Source organism: Lacerta agilis, chromosome 6, assembly GCF_009819535.1.
Source record: "Lacerta agilis isolate rLacAgi1 chromosome 6, rLacAgi1.pri, whole genome shotgun sequence".
NCBI classification, from domain to species: domain Eukaryota; kingdom Metazoa; phylum Chordata; class Lepidosauria; order Squamata; family Lacertidae; genus Lacerta; species Lacerta agilis.
The window spans coordinates 82,251,808-82,273,565 of record NC_046317.1 but is presented as its reverse complement, the minus strand read 5'-3'; positions in this window follow the sequence as shown (position 1 = coordinate 82,273,565).

The following is a 21,758-nucleotide window of genomic DNA, read 5'->3' as shown; positions in this document are numbered from 1 at the left end:
TAGGACCCCCAGCCAGCAATAACAGGGAATCGTCGAGGAAGCATCGCAGAACAAACTGAAGGAGAACAAATCCACCACAAACGCACTATTACTGTGCTGCAGAAGAAAACTTACAATAAAACATCAGTCTGGAGGGCCCTGAACTGCTGGCCTCAAGGACAAAGCAGGGTCGCTTAATTTCAACTTGAGTCTGCAAAGAACAGCATCAGTTCTCTGCAGTTACAGGAGCTTTAGTTTCCTCAGCTAGTTTTAAATTTTATTTATTTTTTGGCTGCTAGATTTCTCTTTATCGCTTCCCCAACCACTTTTAGGATTCCGTAGCAGCCTCCTCCAGAAAGATTAGGGGAATATTTAAGGAAGAAAATGGCCTCCGATTCCATTAGCAGCAGCAGCTTTCCTTTTAACTTAATTCTACGTTCTGGACTTTGTTTATGGAAGTTGCCATTAATTATGTTTTTCATCAGTCACTGCTCAGAGATGGCTAATGGCCCGGTACACCTAATTAGTCCTTTATGTATGATAAGGTTTCACCATGTCTGTAGTTAGCAGGGGAAGGCCGATATCTCTTGCGGGGCCGTCTTGCAACTGGGACTGCCCAGGGTCTCCTGGTATGTGTCAGATTGTGTTACCGATCTGCTCCGCGGCTGTTTCCAACATGTGGGCAGCTGTAGGCTGCAATTACTGGGACGTGATGATAATGGCAAGGGCCAAAAGCGGGCGTCTCGTGTCGTTCGGAACATTCTGCGGAAAGGGTGAAACATTCAAGATGCCTCGCAGGACCCCTTTGAAGGCGGCGAGGGCAGAGGCTGGATGAGGAATGCCATTTTATTTATTCCTTTGAGGGATGTGAAGAGAGAGGAATTTGCTCGGGCTTAGCAATCGTTCCGTGGCATCAGGGCTGGTGGCGGAGAGCTGCACACAGGCAGGCAGACTCTGAGCAATGCTCTTGGTCTACAATGTCACCTGAGTCCTGGAATGAGGTCAAGAGTGTGGGGCTGCCCTTGATGACCACAGTGCCCAGATGTCTGCTTTTGGCACAGCCATATGAGATGGATCATATGTATGGCAGGGGAGGGAATTTTTTTCCCTTTCAGAGCAACCGAGGACCACATGCCAGTGGTGGGAGGAGCCAGAGGCAAAACTAGGCAAAGCGATTAATATAACATTGTACATTGGGCTGGTTTCTGCACACACACCCCTCTCTCTGTCAAGGCAAGGAAGAGGCAGTATGTCACAGACTAGTTGGATGAAGACCAATGGTGGGAGGAACCAGGTGGGGAACCACCAAGGGAAGAAAGCTCAGAGCCTGGGGATTGGTGGTGGGACAATGATGAGTGGTCAGAGGGAGAAGATGGGGCAGAGGAGGTGTCAGAAGCTGAAAAGGTAACAGCGCTGAGTGGGCTGGGAGACTCTGTGGCAGAGAGAAGTCCTGAAGTTGAAGCAGAAGAGTGGGGTGAGGGAGACCAAAAGGCAAGATGAGCCAGGCTGGTGAAGAGTCATGGTCATTCCACCCCTCCTGCTATGACAAGCTCCCATCCCCCATTGTCTCCCAGAACTAGAAGAGGCATGCAAAGGGTAGAGGAGAAGTTGGCTTCACGCAGGCGCAGTCTCTGATTGCACGGAAAAAGCCCTGGAGAGGAGACAGGGACTTTTAGTCTTGGCGACTGATATTCATGGAGGAAGAACACCAGGAATGAACTGCTCTGCTCATTAGGCATGACACACAGCCAGGTCTGTGCAGGCCATTTTTGCTGATGGAAGAGTTAACTCCATCTTTGAACTGTGTGATCAGGAAGAGCTTTCTGATAGTGAGAGTTGTTCGACAGAGGAATGGACTCCCTCAGAAGGTGGTCTCCTTCCTTGGAGGTTTATAAGCAGAGGTTGGATGGTCATCTGCCATGGATGCTTTAGTTGAGATTCCTGCATTGCAGGGGGTTGGACTAGATGAGCCTCGTGCTCCCTTACAACTCTACAATTCTGTGATAAAGCTGGCACTGTAGAACCTCAGATAGGCAGTGCAGGTACCTGACAGCATGAGGTCAACTGAGGAACAGTGAAACAAATGTGCTTTCTGAAGGAGCTCCTTATAAGGTAGCTTGGCAGCAGTCATTTGCCTTTTCAGAGCATGGAATATGGCAATATAGTAAAATGCATATGAAATGCACATTGAGCCCCATTGTTCACCTGGGCCTCGATCCAGCTCATTGGCTAGCATCTGGTAATACCCTAACATACCAGGCTAGGAAGATCGACAGTGGACAAAAGGCGGGGAAATGAAAGAGGTTATAGACTTGCCAGTTTTTGAAGAATGAAGTTCTGTACTGTGTTACCCGCTGGTATCTAGCTATGAAAACACTCATTTCATCACAGCCAACACAATAAATTCAGACTCGCAAGCCAACGTCTAGATGGGCTTAAATCATCTCCCTATCTCCTAATGGCATTTATACCTTCCACTTGATGATGAGGGTTATCTTGCTGTTTGGAAATCGCAGCCTACAACTGTTGGGCGACATTATCTTCAGACTCAGGAGGAGATTAATAGCTCGGATTTCCCCACCAATCTCGAGAAAAACGTACTGGCACTCGTTCAAGCTTTCAGATTCCAGCTTCCTTTGCCGACTTCTTTTACCCAAACGCCGCCTCCTATACAGTAGGGGAGGAATAGCAGATGGCGGGTGATTGATAACAATGCCACAATCCTGCAGAGGGTTTCTGTTGACATCACAAAGGCAAATGGAAGCAGCTTGAGCCCCTCCAGAGGATTTTCCTTTCCTTTCCTTGGATTTGGCACGAATTAGCTAGCCACTCCTTTGTCCTCTCTCAATTTCTGTGCCGGGCTCCCCCACTCAAATTCTGAGCTCCTTCGAGAGAAACAAACATGTATAAAGCCACACTGTTCATTGTTGTACTCAAGAGCTGCTGTTTACATTGTGATGCATGAGAGGCCAAGAATGTCGGAGGCTATCTCCAAGTGGTCAAAACAAGCCTGGAATGATTACCCAACAAAAACAATGTCAGCCCATGTTCCCCTTTCTGCTCTGATTACTCCGTCGCAATATGACATCAGTAAAAAAATGAGATCTGGGCCAAATCTCTGGATTGTGCTAAAGAAGTAACCAGGGCCTTGCTGAGGGAGGGGAGAAGCATGGCCAATTTGCAAGATGCAGTCGTGACAACAATGCAGCGGTCCCTCCTTACCCTAGCAATAAAAATATAATGGGGATTTAACTGCAAACCTAAACATGGTTTTGATTTGATTGCAAGCAGAAGAAAACAAAAATGTGGGCCTTGCCCCTTCCAGATGTCCTTTCTGTTGTGTATTCATGTTGATTTTTTTGTTTTGTTATCAGAACAGATATAGACAATCCTGTAGATATATCAAAATAAAAAATAAAAAAAATTCCTTCCAGTAGCACCTTAGAGACCAACTAAGGTAGGCTTAAGCAGTATGTGGACCGAGAACTCCCAGAAGTGCAAGCTGGATTTTGAAGGGGCAGAGGAACAAGAGACCAAATTGCGAACATGCGCTGCATTATGGAGAAAGCTAGAGAGTTCCAGTAAAACATCTACTTCTGCTTCATTGACTACACAAAAGCATTTGACTGTGTCGACCACAGCAAACTATGGCAAGTTCTTAAAGAAATGGGAGTGCCGGATCACCTAATTTGTCTCCTGAGAAATCTCTACATGGGACAAGAAACTACAGTTAGAACTGGATATGGAACAACTGATTGGTTCAAAATTGGGAAAGGAGTACGACAAGGCTGTATATTGTCTCCCTGCTTATTTAACTTATATGCAGAATTCATCATGCGAAAGGCTGGACTGGATGAATCCCAAGCCGGAATTAAGATTGCCAGAAGAAATATCAACAACCTGAGACATGCTGATGACACAACCTTGATGGCAGAAAGTGAGGAGGAATTAAAGAACCTTTTAATGAGGGTGAAAGAGGAGAGCACAAAATATGGTCTGAAGTTCAACATAAAAAAACTAAGATCATGGCCACTGGTCCCATCACCTCCTGGCAAATAGAAGGGGAAGAAATGGAGGCAGTGAGAGATTTTACTTTCTTGGGCTCCATGATCACTGCAGATGGTGACAGCAGTCACGAAATTAAAAGACACCTGCTTCTTGGGAGGAAAGCAATGACAAACCTAGACAGCATCTTAAAAAGCAGAGACATCACCTTGCCGACAAAGGTCCGTATAGTTAAAGCTATGGTTTTCCCAGTAGTGATGTATGGAAGTGAGAGCTGGACCATAAAGAAGACTGATCGCCGAAGAATTGATGCTTTTGAATTATGGTGTTGGAGGAGACTCTTGAGAGTCCCATGGACTGCAAAAAGATCAAACTTATCCATCCTTAAAGAAATCAGCCCTGAGTGCTCACTGGAAGGGCAGTTCCTGAAGTTGAGGCTCCAGTACTTTGGCCACCTCATGAGAAGAGAAGACTCCCTAGAAAAGACCCTGATGGGAAAGATGGAGGGCACAAGGAGAAGGGGACGAGAGAGGACGAGATGGTTGGACAGTGTTCTCGAAGCGACTAGCATGAGTTTGGCCAAACTGAGGGAGGCAGTGGAGGATAGGCGTGCCTGGCGTGCTCTGGTCCATGTAGTGTGATAACAGTGGGGTTGCACCAAAGAACAGCTAGTAAAGCAGAATAATGTGCAGATGAGTCAGTATAAATCCAACCCTAATGTGCCTCCTAACTGGAGCAGAGGAGAACTGTAATCCGAAACATCTGGAAAGCGCCACATTGATGAAGTCTGTTCTAGAATCTAGATTTTCTTCTTTTACATCCGTAAAACAGATCTTTCCCCAAAGCATTTGGGATTCCCTGCAACAATCTCAACCACAGAGATTGCCCATTTTGCACTTTTCCATTTGCACCGCTTAAATAATTTATATCACCATTTTGCCAACAGCCATAATACATACATGGTAAAAAGGTACTCTTTTTTAATTGTCCTCTCAAAACTTACTAAACCCAAAACTGGTTCCCTTGGTGCAGGCTATCTTAATTTGCTACCCTCCAGATGTTTCTGGAACAAGCCAAGATAATAACTCGAATTCAAACCATGGTTTAATATCCTGGCTTGTTCCAAAGCTTCTAACCATAGTTTCCTGGTTTGAATGATACAGGAAATTATAGCTCACGGAAGACTCCTTGCTTTGTTCAAGGGAGGGGCAAACAGGCTGCTTGCATGGCTAACAGGCCCATTCATATCTTGCCTTAATAAGCTGACATATGTCTGAATACAATCTCTGTCTTGCAAGAAGACTTGTCATTTTGTAAATAAATTATTAAGCATTTTAATATTTTACCACCAGCTTAATTTAAGATAGCGTATCTTCTGCTGGCTTTGCATAGTTATGATTATTCTGCCTAACTTGGATTATTTCCTGCCTTTTTCTTGGCTGAGCACACATCTCATTCGTTAGATAATTTAGCCTGTCCAAAAAAAATGTATATATTGTTGAAAGATCAATCTTTCCTTATTCCCTGTGTATTTATTTACATTGCCTTTCCCGGAGAGTTTTCTAGATGCACATTTTAAAGCTTAATTTAAAAAACAAAACAAAACACACAGAGAAAGAGAAATTTCTCAGGACCTCAGAATCTAAGAGCACCGGCAGCAAAAACACAATCAGTTCAATATTCATTTCGCCGTCTGCTGTGATGAAATGACATAATTGATGCAATGCACATAATTAATCATATAAATTACACAAATGTTGTTGTCGTTACATTATTTGATGCCGTTTATTTCAGTGCAGAGGGAACACACTGCAAAGGCGTGGGTGGGAATGAAATCAATCACTGTTTGCAGAGTGAAATTGCCTAATTACTTTTATAATTTAAAAACTCCATCACATTGCAGAGCTTTTATGCTAGCTTGTCTAAATGCATCCCCCCTCATCTGTACTGTTTGGAAGGTTTAAAAAAAAATCCCCTTCCAGAACAGATTCTGTTCCTGTAATAAGAAAATGACAGATACAATACACTACATAATTTTGGATTGCCCCCATCTCGACGCCCATCACAGAGATCTAGTTTACAGCGCAAAATATTGATTTGCAAAGAATTTGTAATCCAGTATTTGTTGAGGGATGATTCTCCCGAAACAACCAAGATAACTGTTTCGCAGTATTTAGCCGAGATCTTTAAAGCTAAATCTAAAGTTGCCTGATTTATTCAATGGTGGTTATCTAGTCTTTTATATATTGTATGTGTTTGGATTATCAATGTACTAGGTTGACTTTGTATGATTCTATGATTATACCGTGTTAACTTATGCCAATAAAGGCTAGTTACAAGTTTCAAATAACTCCAGTCATGGGCACTGCAAATTACACACATCATAGAAATATGTGTATCTGCATCAGTAAAAAAACGAAAACTGAGAGGTGTAAGGCAGTCTCCCCACCCTACTGTCTACATCCCCTCTCCATACATCTGCCTTCCACCCTGTGCTGCATAAGTAAAGAAAAGCCTTCAACAAGAGGAGGCGGGAATGCAAGTGTTTATCCTATGGGGCAGTGAGCATGAAGTCCCTGGCAATTCCTGAATATCATCACGGCTGCTCCTTTTTCATGCTAGATTCCTCCATGCTAGATTCCTTGGAACAGCTCTGAGGTGGCGCCCCAGTCATCAGATGGTCACCACCTGAGTCACAGTCATGAAAAGCAGCACTGTTTTGTAGTTCAGAAAAGCATTGTGGCAGCAGGGCTAGACTTGGCAAACCCTGATACTTCTGCATGGCATTGCGAAGAGCGCTGTCAGCACGGGGGGGAGGGCTGGGGGCTGGGGGCGAGCCAGGAAGCAGCCAAGCAGGAACGCCAGGCACTCGGAGAGCTGCATCTGAGTAACAAGTAATTCAGACTAAGTAGATGGACCTCCATCAACAGCTTTATAGGACTTGCTGGAAACCCATCTAGTGGACACCTCCCTTGTGCCAGCCCCGGCTCTACCATTAGGAGGAATGAGGCAACTGCCTCAGGTGGCAGATCCTGGCAGCCCCCATGGCAAAAAATGGGACACTGACCCTCCAACCACTGCTACACACAGCTAGCCCCCCACCCTGCCTGCTTTCAACCCTACGTAGAACCAGTCATCTGGGCATCCCAGGACCTCCATACACCCTGCCCAGCCTTGCGCCCCGGAGAGGTCACTTGGGTGCTGCAAACGCAGCAAAAACCACGTGGGAGGCAGTGGTTAGAAGTTATAAGCTCAACTTGATTGGCATAAGGCAGTGGTTTTGAACCAGTGTGCCACTGAATGTTGGTCAGAGGTGCCACGGGGAACATTGGCCTCTGTTCCTCTTCGCTCCCCTCCCTCCTCTGATGCCCCCTTGCATCTCTGCCTCCCAAAGGCTTGCGTGGCTGTTTGTTGCAGCAGCCCTGGCTACAAGCTCCCCAGGCGAATGGTGCCTCTGAGGCTGGCCAGGGGGTGCTGGTTGCCAGGAGCTGAAGCAGCCTCAGAGTAAGCAAGCAAGTGGGTGAGGGAGCCCAGCCAGCCAGTCCGCCAGCCCTTGCTATTGGGAATGGATAGACAAGTGGGAAGAAGAAGAAGAGGAGGAGGAGGAGGAGTTTGGATTTGATATCCCACTTTTCACTACCGAAGACGTCTCAAAGCAGCTAACATTCTCCTTTCCCTTCCTCCCCCACAACAAACACTCTGTGAGGTGAGTGGGGCTGAGAGACTTCAAAGAAGTGTGACTAGCCCAAGGTCACCCAGCAGCTGCATGTGGAGGAGTGGAGACATGAACCCGGTTCCCCAGATTATGAGTCTACCACTCTTAACCACTACACCACACTGGCTCTCAGTGTGGCTGGGCAGGCAGGCACCGTGCTGGCCTTTCTTGTGCTTGCTGTGTGCAAGGCATGCCTGGGAGCTGAGTGCCCGGTATTGAAGGGGAACCTTTCCACCATGCAGGCCCAGCAGCACCCACTGATGTCACTGCTGCCTACCAAGGTGAGGTGCTGGCCTCACATTCACCTTTGGCCAGTCTCTGTTGGGCCACTAAGGCTGGGGGCATCCTCTTCCCAGGCCACTGTGGGGCAGTGTGAAGAGGGACCTCTCTTTAGGCCAGTGGGGGCATCTCAGAGACCTGGGGCAGCAGCCGTGGCTGCCCGGAGGACTCCCAGGGAGAGGGGAGAGGAGGCTGAGGGAACACACCACAAGGGAGGATGTTTGAAAAAGGGTGAGAGGCTACCAGCTCTGCAGGCAAGGGGTGACATAACTGGGCTCCTGAGTCCCACAAGGGTGCCGCAGAAAGAATGTACCGGTAGTTAGTCAAGGGAGCCGTGGACTCAAAAGGGTTAGAAACCACCTGGCGTAAAGTATGAGTGCTACAGGTAATAACAACAATTTTACTATTTGTATCCCACCAATCTGACTGTGTTGCCCCAGCCACTCTGGGTGGCTTCCAGCTTACACAGAAACATAATGAAACATCAAACATTTTTTTTTTAAAACTCCTCTCTACAGGGCTGTCTTCAGATATCTTCTAAAGATTGTATAGTTACTTATCTCCTTGACATCCCTCCTTGACATCCCTGGGGAGGTTATTTCCCAGGGAGGGCGCCACTGCCAAGAAGGCTCTCTGTCTGGTTCCCTATAACTTCACTTCTCGCAGTGAGAGAACCAGCAGAAGACCCTCGTAGCTGGACCTCGGTGTCCGGGGGGGTGGGGTGGAGATGCTCCTTCAGGTATACTGGGCCAAGGCCATTTAGGGCTTTAAAGGTCAGCACCAGCACTTTGAATTGTGCTTGGAAATGTACTGGGTTGCCTCTGTCAGTGTGAAAGAAAATTTTGTCTCACTGGTTAGCTACTGCCTTAAGCCAGGCAGCCCTGGTCAATAAAGTGCTGACCCGCCACGGTCCGCCTGCTTCCACGTGTGCTTGGAGCTCAGAGTATCACATAATAATAATAATAATAATAATAATAATAATAATAATAATAAATAATTTTATTTATACCCCGCCCTTCCCAGCCAAAAACTGGGCTCAGGGCGGCTAACACTAATTAAAATCACAGCAAAAACATAAAAACAATCAATTTAAAATACAGCTTAAAATACAAATTTAAAAGTTCAAAATTAAAACTGCAGTCTCCTTTCCAAATAGCCCACCAATAAAAGAATGAAGCATAACTATCAAACAGAAACCAACCCAAAGGCCAGGTGGAACAGCTCCGTCTTGCAGGCCCTGCGGAAAGATGCCAAATCCCGCAGGGCCCTGGTCCCTTGTGATAGACTGTTCCACCAAGTCGGTGCCAATACCGAGAAAGCCCTGGCCCTAGTTGAGGCCAACCTAGCATCTTTGTTGCTCGGGACCTCCAAAATATTATTATTTGAGGACCTTAAGGTCCTACACGGGACATACCAGGAGAGTATGACAAGCAGACTGAACTTCTGCACCAGGCAAGAACATAAAATAAACCCTCTTGTGCCAAGCAAGCTGGGATGTCAAGACCATGTGTTCTGGGTTGCCCACCAATCTGTTGCCCACCACTCCCTGCAGTCCAGGGAGTGGCACTGTTACTTTTTATGATATTTCAAGACAGTTAAATAACACTTGATTGTAATGAAACCTCAAAGTAGTTTACAAAAAGAGTAAAACTTCGCACCGCAAAGTTTCACAAAGTTTCAAAGGACGCCTGTGTTTCGGTTCTCAGATTGCTTCAGAAAATACGTGTTTTGTGGTTTGAACTGAATGAAATTTCTTTCCCATCCCTATCTGGAAGTGATCTGAGTCCACAGAAGAAGTGTGCATGCACACGAAAGCTCATACCAAGAACTAACTTAGTTGGTCTCTAAGGTGCTACTGGAAGGAATTTTTTATTTTATTTTGTTTTCATAATAACTTTGTTAGTCTTCGAGGTGCTACAAGTCTTTTTTCTTCCTTTCTTTTTTTGTGCTGCAAGAGACTCAGGCACGTCTACTGCACTGGAAATTGTCCTGCAGATGACCTTATGAGTCCATCTGTCCTGAAGGAGATTGGCAGAACTCTGAGAGAGTATTTATCTATGTGCTGTTGGCTCAACACCTGCACTGGGTGCTAATCCAAACAATAAAATCTTTTGCAAAAGATTCCGATTCCATGCGTGCAAACTCTTAGCAGGTGGCTGTATGTATATATGAATAAATTCATCTCATTCCTGGAATGGACACCTCTCAAGTGGCCCATCAGGCTAAATCCAACTTGTTAAACCTGGAGGGCACTGATCCGTAAACCTATTGCGGTGGCCCAATTAATACCGGGAAAGGCTTGTGACTGCCAAGCCAGGGCACCTGAGACTGAGGGAGGCGAAAGGAGAGCAAAACGAAAAGGAATGGGTAGCCTGGTGGAAACATCCCATTGTTGAAGTGATTTTGAAGGCTCCTGTCGAAGCAATTGCCGTGTTTATTGTGATTGTTATATCACATGGGCACAGAGTGGTTCTCTGCATTTTCACCAGGACCACCCAAGGAGACGCGTGGGTTCGGTTACTGGATTTGCAAAATGGAGCAAGTAGCACATAGCCATTTTGCATGCCTTTCAAAAATAATATGGCAACGGCGAGCAAGCCACAGGGAGACCGCAGGGAGATGAAGTGCATTTTCCACTCGCGCCAGTTCTGCCCTAGTTTGCAGCAAAAATGAAGTCTCCATATGCCAGGAATAGTTCCCAAAAGAATGCCATCCTTGCAGGGTTTCCGCCTCACATCTTCTACAATCCAGGTTGGGCCTGGGACGAGGAAGTAGCTGCAATCAGGCGAGGTTGGAGGGAGTGCCCATAATTGAAAACACAGAAGAGGAAAGAGGAAATGAGCTTCGATTTCCAGACCAGAGATCCTTTCTTCGTTCATAACCCAAGACCCACCGTTCCGCTACTGAGAACATTCTGAGGACCATGCATTTCCATTACCTTGGGTGTCTTATTAACAAGAAACAACAGCAGCTACTGCTATCATCATCATCATCAACAACAACAACAACACTACAATAATGGGAGTTGTCTGGGTGATGGCAACTTTGAGGCATTGCCCGGGGATTGGAATGTGGCAAGGAGATTGAAAGCTGGGGAATGGTAGAGATGGGGAGGGGGGGTATAATATCATTTTGAAAACTCATAACACGATGTTGAAATGTGGATAACTGAATTCAAGGTTGGAAAAATGAGGAAATGAAATTGGCAGAGGAGCCTGTCTCTACTACCTGACTATTTCATCAGCTTCCTGAACAATGGGCAGACATCCTGAATCGACTCGTTGCAAGTCAACAACCAGGGATCAGGAATGGGAGATCATGCTTTCTGGACAACAGTGGAATTGCCCAGAAAGGGGGCAGTTAGAGGTGCTTAAATCTCCCCTCTTCAATGGGGCATAGAGTGGTCTGTGCATCTAACGTAGTGGCTCAAGCTGCAATCCTAGCTTATGAGTGTTTACTCAGAAGTAAAAAAAAATAAAAAAATTGTCCAGTAGCACCTTGTTGTTGTTCAGTCGTTCAGTTGTGTCCGACTCTTCGTGACCCCATGGACCAGAGCACGCCAGGCATCTTAGAGACCAACTAAGTTTGTTCTGGGTATAAGCTTTTGTGTGCATGCACACTTCTTCAAATACCATTTTATTTATTTATTTTGAGAGCGTCAGACCAACACGGCTACCTCCCTGAATCTACTCAGAAGTAAGTCACTCTGCGATCAGTTAGGCTTACTCCCTGGTAAACGTGCACAGGATTGAAGCCTGTTTCAAGGAACATTTTGACCATTCTTGTGATGCTCCAGTTTGGAAACCACTAGATTAAACTAACCAAGGTATTTTAAGGTTATTAATGTGGAGGGGAAGTTCTTCCCTGTGATCTTTCACCTCCCTAACATGTTTGTTATTATATTTGCATCTCCCAGGCATGTTTTCTGCTTGGGAGTGAGCCCCTCTTAACTCATTTGTATGCATTTATTACTCAGACATGTTTAGGTACATCGTCAATCCCTTCTCCGACTGACAACCGCAGTTAGTTAGGGCTTGTGGTATGTGTGGCAGCCCCCTTGCCAAGTCTCCACAGCTGGACAATTTAAACAAAGCTCATTTATGAATCAGCTGAAGGAGTGGGAGGAAATTCCCCAGCACAGTCTGTACACAGCCCACTGGACGGCTTGCAAATCCACAGGCGGGAGTTCTAGTTCTCTTTGAGAGCAAATTGACGGAAAAAGAGGAGAGGCAGCAAAACAATAGAGGGCACAGATATGTGCAGTGATGCATTGCAAAAAAGCAGGATTTGCAGCACCACAGAAGAGGTCGTGGTGGGGGGAAGGATGGTCAATTTCTGCTCTCTCTTCTGGTGGCTTTCAATCTGGCCTGAACAGCCCTCGAACAGAAGATACTTTCAAACAGAAGACTGTCTTCTGGCAGCCCTTGAAGCCAGAGGACTGACCTCTATAGAAAAGACGTGGCCGCCTTGATACAGAAAAAGCTTGGTACAGAAAATTGTTGTTGTTGTTCAGTTGTTCAGTCATGTCCGACTCTTCGTGACCCCATGGACCAGAGCATGCCAGGCACGCCTATCCTTCACTGCCTCTCGCAGTTTGGCCAAACTCATGTTAGTAGCTTCGCGAACACTGTCCAACCATCTCATCCTCTGTCGTCCCCTTCTCCTTGTGCCCTCCACCTTTCCCAACATCAGGGTCTTTTCTAGGGAGTCTTCCCTTCTCATGAGGTGGCCAAAGTACTGGAGCCTCAACTTCAGGATCTGCCCTTCCAGTGAGCACTCAGGGCTGATTTCTTTAAGAATGGATAGGTTTGATCTTCTTGCAACTCCATGGACAAAGACAGAAAATTACTACGCTACAGAAATTGAAAATGGGCTCACCCTAAATTGAAGGACTGCGATCAGGTCAAGTGTGTGCCTGCTCATATTGTGTAGTCTTGAACACGCCATACATTTATAAAGCACATGACTTTCCCTAAAGAATCATGGCAGCCAAAGTTTGTTAAGTGTGCTTAAGGGAACTGTAGCTCTGTGGGGAGCAAAGTAAAGTACACCCCCCCACACCAGGATTCTTTGAGGGAAGTAATTTGGCCAGTGGCGTGCAGTCAGTGGACTAGAGTAGTCTCCTAAATGGTCCCCTGATGCCTCCTTCCCAAAGCCCAGGAAGCTTCTGCCTGGCTTAGGGAGGAAGGCACGATGCTCTGATGGGTCCAAGAGCCCTCCCAACACCTTCCCAAAGCCTGCCTGGCTTTGGGATGGAGGCAAGAGGGCTCCAGCATTCAGCCAAAGCCCTGGCATCTCCTTCCCAAAGCCTGGAAACCTTCTGCTCAGCTCTCGTGCGTGCGATGTCACACACACACACCACTCTGCCCAGTCACCCCCGCAAGCTGTCACCTCTGGCCCTAACTGTTCCCCTACAAAAAAATTATCCACATGCCACTGAATGTGGCTTAAAGGTGTTTTCAATGCATGATGTGTTTCTAAGCTTGGTTCCCTAGCACCTACCAGTGTTAACCAGTGAAATGGAACAAGGGCAGGAATACATATAATGTTTTTGAAAACTGCTTAGATGTATTCTTACAATCAAATTCTTACAATATAAAAGTTTGTTTGAAGCTTTTAATAAAACGATATCATGTCAAAGGGTCAGGGATGTTACATATCATGGGTGAAGTGGAGTGAGTGGGGCCCAAACTGAGCACTCTGCCCAGTTTCCCAGAACTGGAATTGAAAAGCAGGCAAGGTAAAGGACCCATGGATGGTTAAGTCCAGTCGAACTTGGCTTTGGGATGCGATGCTCATCTCACTTCAGGCTGAAGGAGCCAGCATTTGTCCGCAGACAGCTTTCTGGGTCATGTGGCCAGCATGACTAAACCGCTTCTGGTGCAACGGGACACCGTGATGGTAGAGCCCACAGAAACTCTGTTTACCTTCCCGTCGCAGTGGTAACTATTTATCTACTTGCGATGGCATGCTTTAGAACTGCTAGGTTGGCAGGAGCTGGGACAGAGCAACGGGAGCTCACCCTGTCGCACAGACTTGAACTGCCGACCTTCTGATCGGCAAGCCCAAGAGGCTCAGTGGTTTAGACCACAGCGCCACCCATTCCGGAATTGAAAAGCATTGTGCATCTGGCCACGATGGCTAGAAGCACATGGATTGCTCTGCTCAAGATTTTTGGGAAGTTCACGATGTGAATTTCTAAAGCAGTCGTTTCTGAACTGATGGGATGCACATGCACTTTTATTAAGAGCACTGTCTTACAATGAAGAAAAGGAAAATGTGAGGCTATGCTTTTCCCCCTTCACTCCTTGGGAGTATGAAACGCTTTTAAAAGAAAGAAAGAAAGAAAGAAAAAAGGATTGAAATTGCCCCGGGTGTAGAGGACGATCAATCGTAAGCAAGTAGCAAAGTCAATGGCTTCCAGTTCTGAAAGGCTGCTATTCTGACATGGCGGAAATTATGTCAGATGAAAATCACATTTCTAAGATTAATGACTAAATGGCAGAATACTGTGTGCTGGGGGAGCAATTTATTTCTCATATAAAGAATAATACAGATGTGTAACCGAGAACCAGGCAGAATCACATGGGAGGCATGTGTTGCTGGAGGAGCTATATAACACTTCATAATTTTATTTTTGACGAAGGGCTCGTTCTCCCGTTTGTTTGTTGCCGTTTGTTGGTTATTGTGAGTCACATGACTTGCGAATGAAAATTGGACATGCCAAGGCATGCGTGACCGCTAGCAGAGATTTGGCTTTTTTTAAAAAAGTAATAACCGCAGAAGCAAACACCTAGCTTTGCAATTTGAACTTGAACATGCAAGAAAGGCACATAAATGGCATGTCGTTGCATTTTTTCAGTGTGCAGTACTACCACACAGACTGGTATGGCACTAAAAAAAAATAATTACAGTCATATTTAAATATAAGCCGTGCAACTTTTTAATAGGCAATGCTCCAGATAGAGCCGTGCAATTATTACACTTTTTTATTAGATGAACTGTGCACCATTTCATTGCTTAATTGACCAGTTAAAAATAATGTGAACCCTGAATACAGTTTAGTTAAAACAGCAGTTTCTCTTTACGAAACAGATCACTTAAATTGTTCTTTGGAAGTTTGCTTAAAACGTACAACCTATGTCAAGAAAAAGCATGTCAATTACTTGCAGGATGACTTACGCACCGAATCCCTTTTCAAATGAGTTTGCCCAGTAGAATTCCACATTTCCAAACTAAATTTTAACGGATTAATGAATTGATTATAATGAATGCCACACACTCATCCTGCTGGAGGGAAGAAAGGTCTGGTGACTGGGCATTTTCTTTCCTTGTTCTCTGGGGCGCGATGGGTCTTCCTTTCTTTCCTTCTCTCACCTGCTAGGGTAGATCAGCAGAAAGTGAACAAAGAAAGGAGGACCACAGCCTACGATCACTTCTACCCTTTGCCAAGGAACTGCACCTGGTGAGAATATTATTATTATTATTATTATATAACGTGCCTCTGATGGTGTTGAGGACTATCCTCAACTGGCGGATGGAGAAACTGGAGAGGCTGGTAACCAAGCGCTCCTTGGCTTTAAAAAGAAGGGGAAGAGCGATTGCTCAGCAATAAAACACATCTGCTTTGCAGGCAGAAAATTGCAAGTTCAATCCCTGGTGCCTCTGGTACGTCTTGGGAATGAGACCCCTTCCTGAACCCCAGAGACCTGCTTCCAGTCAGTGCAGTCAGCTCTGAATTAGATGGACCAATGTTCTGACTCGTTATAGGAAGATGGCTTAGATATGACCATCCATTATGAGTGTAATGTAGGTTTAGTCAATGTGACACCTTGTAGATGTTCTCCAGGTCTCACCATCACTGGCCGTTGGCTAGGCTGGCTGGGGCAGAAGCGAGTTGGAGTTCAACAACATCTAGAGGCCAACACACTGACTATCCCTGATTTAACATGTTAACCAGTTCTGAATGTCAGTTTAGGCTGAGCAAGTGGCAGTCGCTGCAGGCATTCTTTTCAAGTGCTCCACCAAAAACGATAAAAAGAAGGTGCAGAGTTGCATTGCATTTCCACATGGTAATGATCCATGGGTAAAAGTTTAGAAACAATTATAGGCAGAGAACCAGGCAGAAGGTCTTCTCGGTAGTGGCGTCCACCCTATGGAACACCCTCCTATCAGATGTCAAGGAAATAAACAACTATCTGACTTTTAGAAGACATCTGAAGGCAACCCTGTATTGGGAAGTTTTTAACGTCTAATGTTTTACAATTTTTAATGTGTTGTAAGCTGCCCAGAGTGGCTGGGGAAACCCAGCCAGATGGGTGGGGTATAAATAATAAAATATTATTATTATTATTGAAATAAACTCCAACTTTACCATAGTGACAAAGGGCCATCCTTATTTACACTGCCGTGGTATTTTGTTACTTAAACTTTTGTTCTTTAAAAAATAAACTATAAATGGACACTAAAAAGTTAATTTGTATTGTGATTCACCTCTGAATGCTTCCTACCAGACTCAATCTTCTGTCCTTTTTTGCCATAAGCAAACCCTACGATTTACAGGCAAACCTAAAATGAGAAAATAGTATTGGTGTTACAGAAGCACCATTGAATCTTAGGACTCTTCCGTTGACGGAGTGAGCTCCTGTTGCTCTGTCCCAGCTTCTGCCAACCTAGCAGTTTGAAAGCACGGCAGTGCAAGTAGATAAATAGGTACTGCTGCAGCGGGAAGGTAAACAGCATTTCCATGCACTAAGGGTTCCATCACGATGTCCCGTTGTGCCAGAAGCGGTTTAGTCATGCTGGCCACATGACCCGGAAGGCCGTCCGTGGACAAACACCAGCTCCCTTGGCCTGAAAAGCAAGATGAGCGTCACACCCCATAGTCACCTTTGACTGGACTTAACTGTCCAGGAATCCTTTACCTTTAGCTTACCTAGTGGCCCACATGGTCCAGAATCCTGTTCTCATAGTGGCCAACCAGATGCCTATGGAAAACCTTCAAGAAGGATCTGAGCACAAGAGCACCCTCCTTTCCTCAAGTTTCCAGCATTATTGCCTTTGATGACTTGGGTGACAGAGCACTTTGATCCACTTTAAATGTAGAAAGCTAGTTCTGATATGCCGTTGATTCCCTGCTGCAAAATACTGATGATCTGGAGGCACCCCTCCAATATGCAGCACCTGAGGAAAAAATAAACCCTTTTGATTGTAACTGTTAGGGCTCGCTTTTTCTTTATTCTTTCCAATTTGGGCCATTCCTGGACTGAGCATTGCTCCCATATGAATAATAAACCAGTTCCTGGTGCATTTCTAGGCAACAAAAGGGCTGTTACTTTTGCGGTTGCTTCTCCTTCTCACATTTCCATTGTTCCAGATTTTCAAAAGGAGTCAGCCAGGTGGAAGTGGAAAAATAAAAGAATATGGGATTTGCAAAGATTATCTGCATTTCTGTGTGGTCGAATGAGCGCTGTTATGGTCTGTTTAAGCTAAAGCATGAATTCAGAATTAATGACCACTGTAAGACCAGGATGCTATGTTAGGTATAACTGTTTAATTGACACTGAAATGGGGAATGCCTGAATGTGTATTACTGAAGGCTTTAACATGGGGAAATTTCACTGTAGTCTTCTAAGCGCTCTCTGAACTCCTTGATGAGTTGGTAATTAACTATCGTTGTTTTCTGCTAGCTAACACTGGAGTGTTTAACCTTAGATCAGGGCACAAAGGTATTTGGGTGAAAATCTCCATTTTGAAGGGAGTTGTCTTTGTTCTCAGGCTCTGTGAGAGTAAAGATGTGTAAATGGCTCTCCAGGAAAACAGCTCCATGAAAAATGGAGGCTGTAAGGAGAGAGAGACCTTTGATTATAGGTCTATTTGGAATTATCTTTTGTTTCTCAGAAGATGAACCTGTGGGCTTGCATCAGATATTGTATGGAATTATCTGGATGTATCTTTGATGTTTTTGTTCTGTTTTCAAGAAAGTTCTGTAAGTAAAGTTTTTTTTTTTGATAATATCTAATGGGTCTGGACAATGCTTTATTTCATAAGGAGTCAGTTTCTATGCACCCAGTAGCTTCAAACTGTGCAGTGTTAATATCTGCAATATGCTGGACTAGATGTGTCATTGGCCTGATCCACCAGGTTCTTCTTTTGTTCTTAGGTGTTTATGATGTCTGCTTAGCTGAAATGCTACCCATCATCACATCATCTTAAGGTGGGTTACAATAAAATGCCGAAGTTAACATAAGATAACTAAAACGTACTATAAAATGAACTGCAAAATCAACTAAAAAAATTATGTAATAAAGAGAACCGTAAGCAGCAGTGGAACTAGGACTAACATCGGAAAAGTCCTCGCTAACAGATGGCTCTTTACCTGGAGCCGAAATGTGAACAATGTTGGCATCCATAGCAATTCCTCTGCATTGCAAATTGGAATTTTTGCTTATAGAGCTGCATGTATTACATTATATTTTCCATGGCAATAAGGAAGTGAGAAAATAACTCTCAAATTGGCTTGAGAGCAGTACATGTGAAAAGGATCTAGAAGTCTTGGTAGACCATAAACTTGACATGAGTCAACAGTGTGATGCAGCAGCTAAAAAAGCCAATGCAATTCTGAGCTACATCAATAGGAGTATAGCATCTAGATCAAGGGAAGTAATAGTACCACTGTATTCCGCTCTGGTCAGACCTCACCTGGAATGCTGTGTCCAGTTCTGGGCACCACAGTTCAAGAAGGATACTGACAAGCTGGAATGTGTCCAGAGGAGGGCAACCAGAATGGGCAAAGCCTGGAAACGATGCCATATGAGGAATGGCTTAGGGAGCTGGGTATGTTTAGCCTGGAGAAGAGAAGGTTAAGGGGTGATATGGTGGCCATGTTCAAATATATAAAAGGATGTCATATAGAGGAGGGAGAAAGGTTGTTTTCTGCTGCTCCAGAGAAGCAGACACGGGGCAATGGATTCAAACTACAAGAAAGAAGATTCCACCTAAACATTAGGAAGAACTTCCTGACAGTAAGAGCTGTTCGACAGTGGAATTTGCTACCAAGGAGTGTGGTGGAGTCTCCTTCTTTGGAGGTCTTTAAGTGGAGGCTTGACAGCCATCTGTCAGGAATGCTTTGATGGTGTTTCCTGCTTGGCAGGGGGTTGGACTGGATGACCCTTGTGGTCTTTTCCAACTCTATGATTCTATGATTCTATGAACTACTGTATATGGAATTTACATTGCAGTCATATGTTCCCCAGAATACCCTCGCTGAATCATCCTGTTCCTAGTGTTGTGATATTATTACATGCCGAGCTGCGAACGCTGCAGCAGCGAGGTCAGCATGACTATTGTGTCTGTTTTTATCCTGTGGGAAAGCCACTAGTTCTACCAGCTTTCCCACACAGTTTTTTCACTGTACTGTTGTACTTTACTTTCAGTTCTAACTCGAGAGATGCTGGACGCCATTACAGACAGCTCTGAAATCATGAGCTGGCTAGCAGAGACATTACTCTGCATTTTAACTGCAATAAAGTAGTTTTAGCCTTACTGGCTTGTGTGTGTTGTTCTTCAAGCTGGGGAACAATCACATATTATTAATGTGCCCCTAGCCAGGAGGGCACGCATGCTTCGTTCCTGCCTGGGGGTCAGTCTAACAACTTGCCCCCCCCCCGGGACGTATCATAACACCTAGCTATACCAAAAATACTTCTTGGTTCATTAGGTGAAGATATCATTGCAAAATAAAATACCCAATGGTTCACCAAGATGTCATATTCAGAATATTGTTTTAAATGTGTTCTGCCCAGCCCTTCGTATCTCCTTTCATAATTTGCAGTCTGAACATTCGTTTGGAACATGCAATGACCAGAATATTGCATTATCGCTTTTGTTTCTTGCCTGCACCTTCTGCAGTAGGATTACATCACTCTGATTTACTGGGAAATGCCTAATTGAATACACAGATTATTAGATTTAAAATGTGTTGGGGTAGAAGACCATCTTTCAGTTACTTATTTGCACAGAGCTAGTGTTTTGTGACTCTAAGACCAATAGAAACTTCAATGAATTAGATTAATCGTGTTTAGATTCAATTAAGATAGGACTACAAGATACACATATTTCATTTGTGTGTACATTAGTGCAAACATGGGGAATTGCCTATCTCTTCCCACCCCCAATCTGAGCCCTGTCAATCAAGTTGCACGTGGAAAATGTTCAAAATGGTGTTCTTGGTGTCTGTTTCTATTGGGTGGGGACCCTCAGCAGTGGGGCGTCCTTCGACAGTGCACCTCTGAACGTGTCCTGAGGATCCCCACTCCTGTTTGTGCTCCATCATTGCTGTAGTCATATACTGAAGTTTGTGGTTGTTTTTAAAACAGCAATTCTTATATGTAATTCTTTTGCCTGTTTTTACATGTTTTAATACTTTTTTTTAAATACGTTCTCATTTCATTTTTAACTGTATTGTTTTATCACTGATGGTTTTTTTTCCACCCTGGGCTCATTTGAGAGGAAGGGCTGGGTGTTAATTTAATAAATATATGGTTATATGCAATATTTATATTTGTGGTTGGTTTTTAAAGCAGTTTTAAAGCAGCTTGAGCTGTACTGTAGATGTCAGGACCCAGCTAGTTGATGTTTCAAAGATGGTTGAGCATTTCTTCATATCATTTTCTCCTGGCTGGTATTTCATGTTAGAAAACTGAAATTACAGCAATAAAAACAAAAGCCATCATTAAATAAACAAATGTAAATAACTCACCAAAGTGCAGGGGGTAGTGGAAAGGGGGAAGGTGACATTTTTTCTAACTTTACCAAGCTGGAAAGACGCATGTTGCCCTCTGAATTTCCACAGGAGGGAGAAGTCATTAGCGAACCCATGAAAGACAGCAAGCAGATGATTGTGAAAAAAAAATAAGATATTTGTGCCATTACTTCAGTGCCGCTGTATTTAAAGTTTCAAGTTGCCAGTGTTTACACAGTGTGTTTGGCTGGTGCTGTGGAACGGTTGTTGGCAAAAAGCAGACAGAGCCAGAAGCTGGTCCAGACGCTTCGAAAACTAAGCAAGAGTGTGGGTGGCAGAGGTGGAAACAGAGGTGAAATTAAGGATGCAGTTACTTAGTTTTAATTCATTTTAGGGAAATTCTCTGAAGGTAATCATTCTCCCATTTGACCATGTCTGTCAGTTGAGGTCATCGTCAGAATCTCTTCTCTGTCCTCCAGAAGTTAGGCAGGAGTCTACAAGAAGTGGGGACTTTTTTGTGCTGGCACCCAAGCAATGCTAAACCCTACCCAGACATGTGTCCCTGAGGGAGTTGGGAGAGAAATTCAATTTGGCTTGGATTTTAATGCGAACCTGCCTAACAATACACCTTCCAAAACAATACACAAACCAAAATGCAATTGTATCTTGAAATTCACACTTTCCCTGAATTTTGCGATGGAGTTTCCCAAGCAAAAGTTGTGTGTATCTAGGGGACATGCATTCAAAAATGCATACATGAATGGGATGAGCATACAAAAAAGGGGAATCATTTGCAAAAAAATGTGTACATCTGGCAAACCTGCATACAAAAATGAACAGATTCATGCCCAAAACCTGGTATATTTTGTGGGAACATTAAAAAAAATAAATCACCAACCGAAGCAGAAATGTGGAGAACTGAATTTAGGATTGGGAAAATGAGAAACTGGGAGAAAGCAAAATTAGCGGGTTTGTTCACCTCTAGTGCCCAGCCTCTTCTCTGCTCTCTCACAGGCACCAGGCAAAGTATGCTCTGTG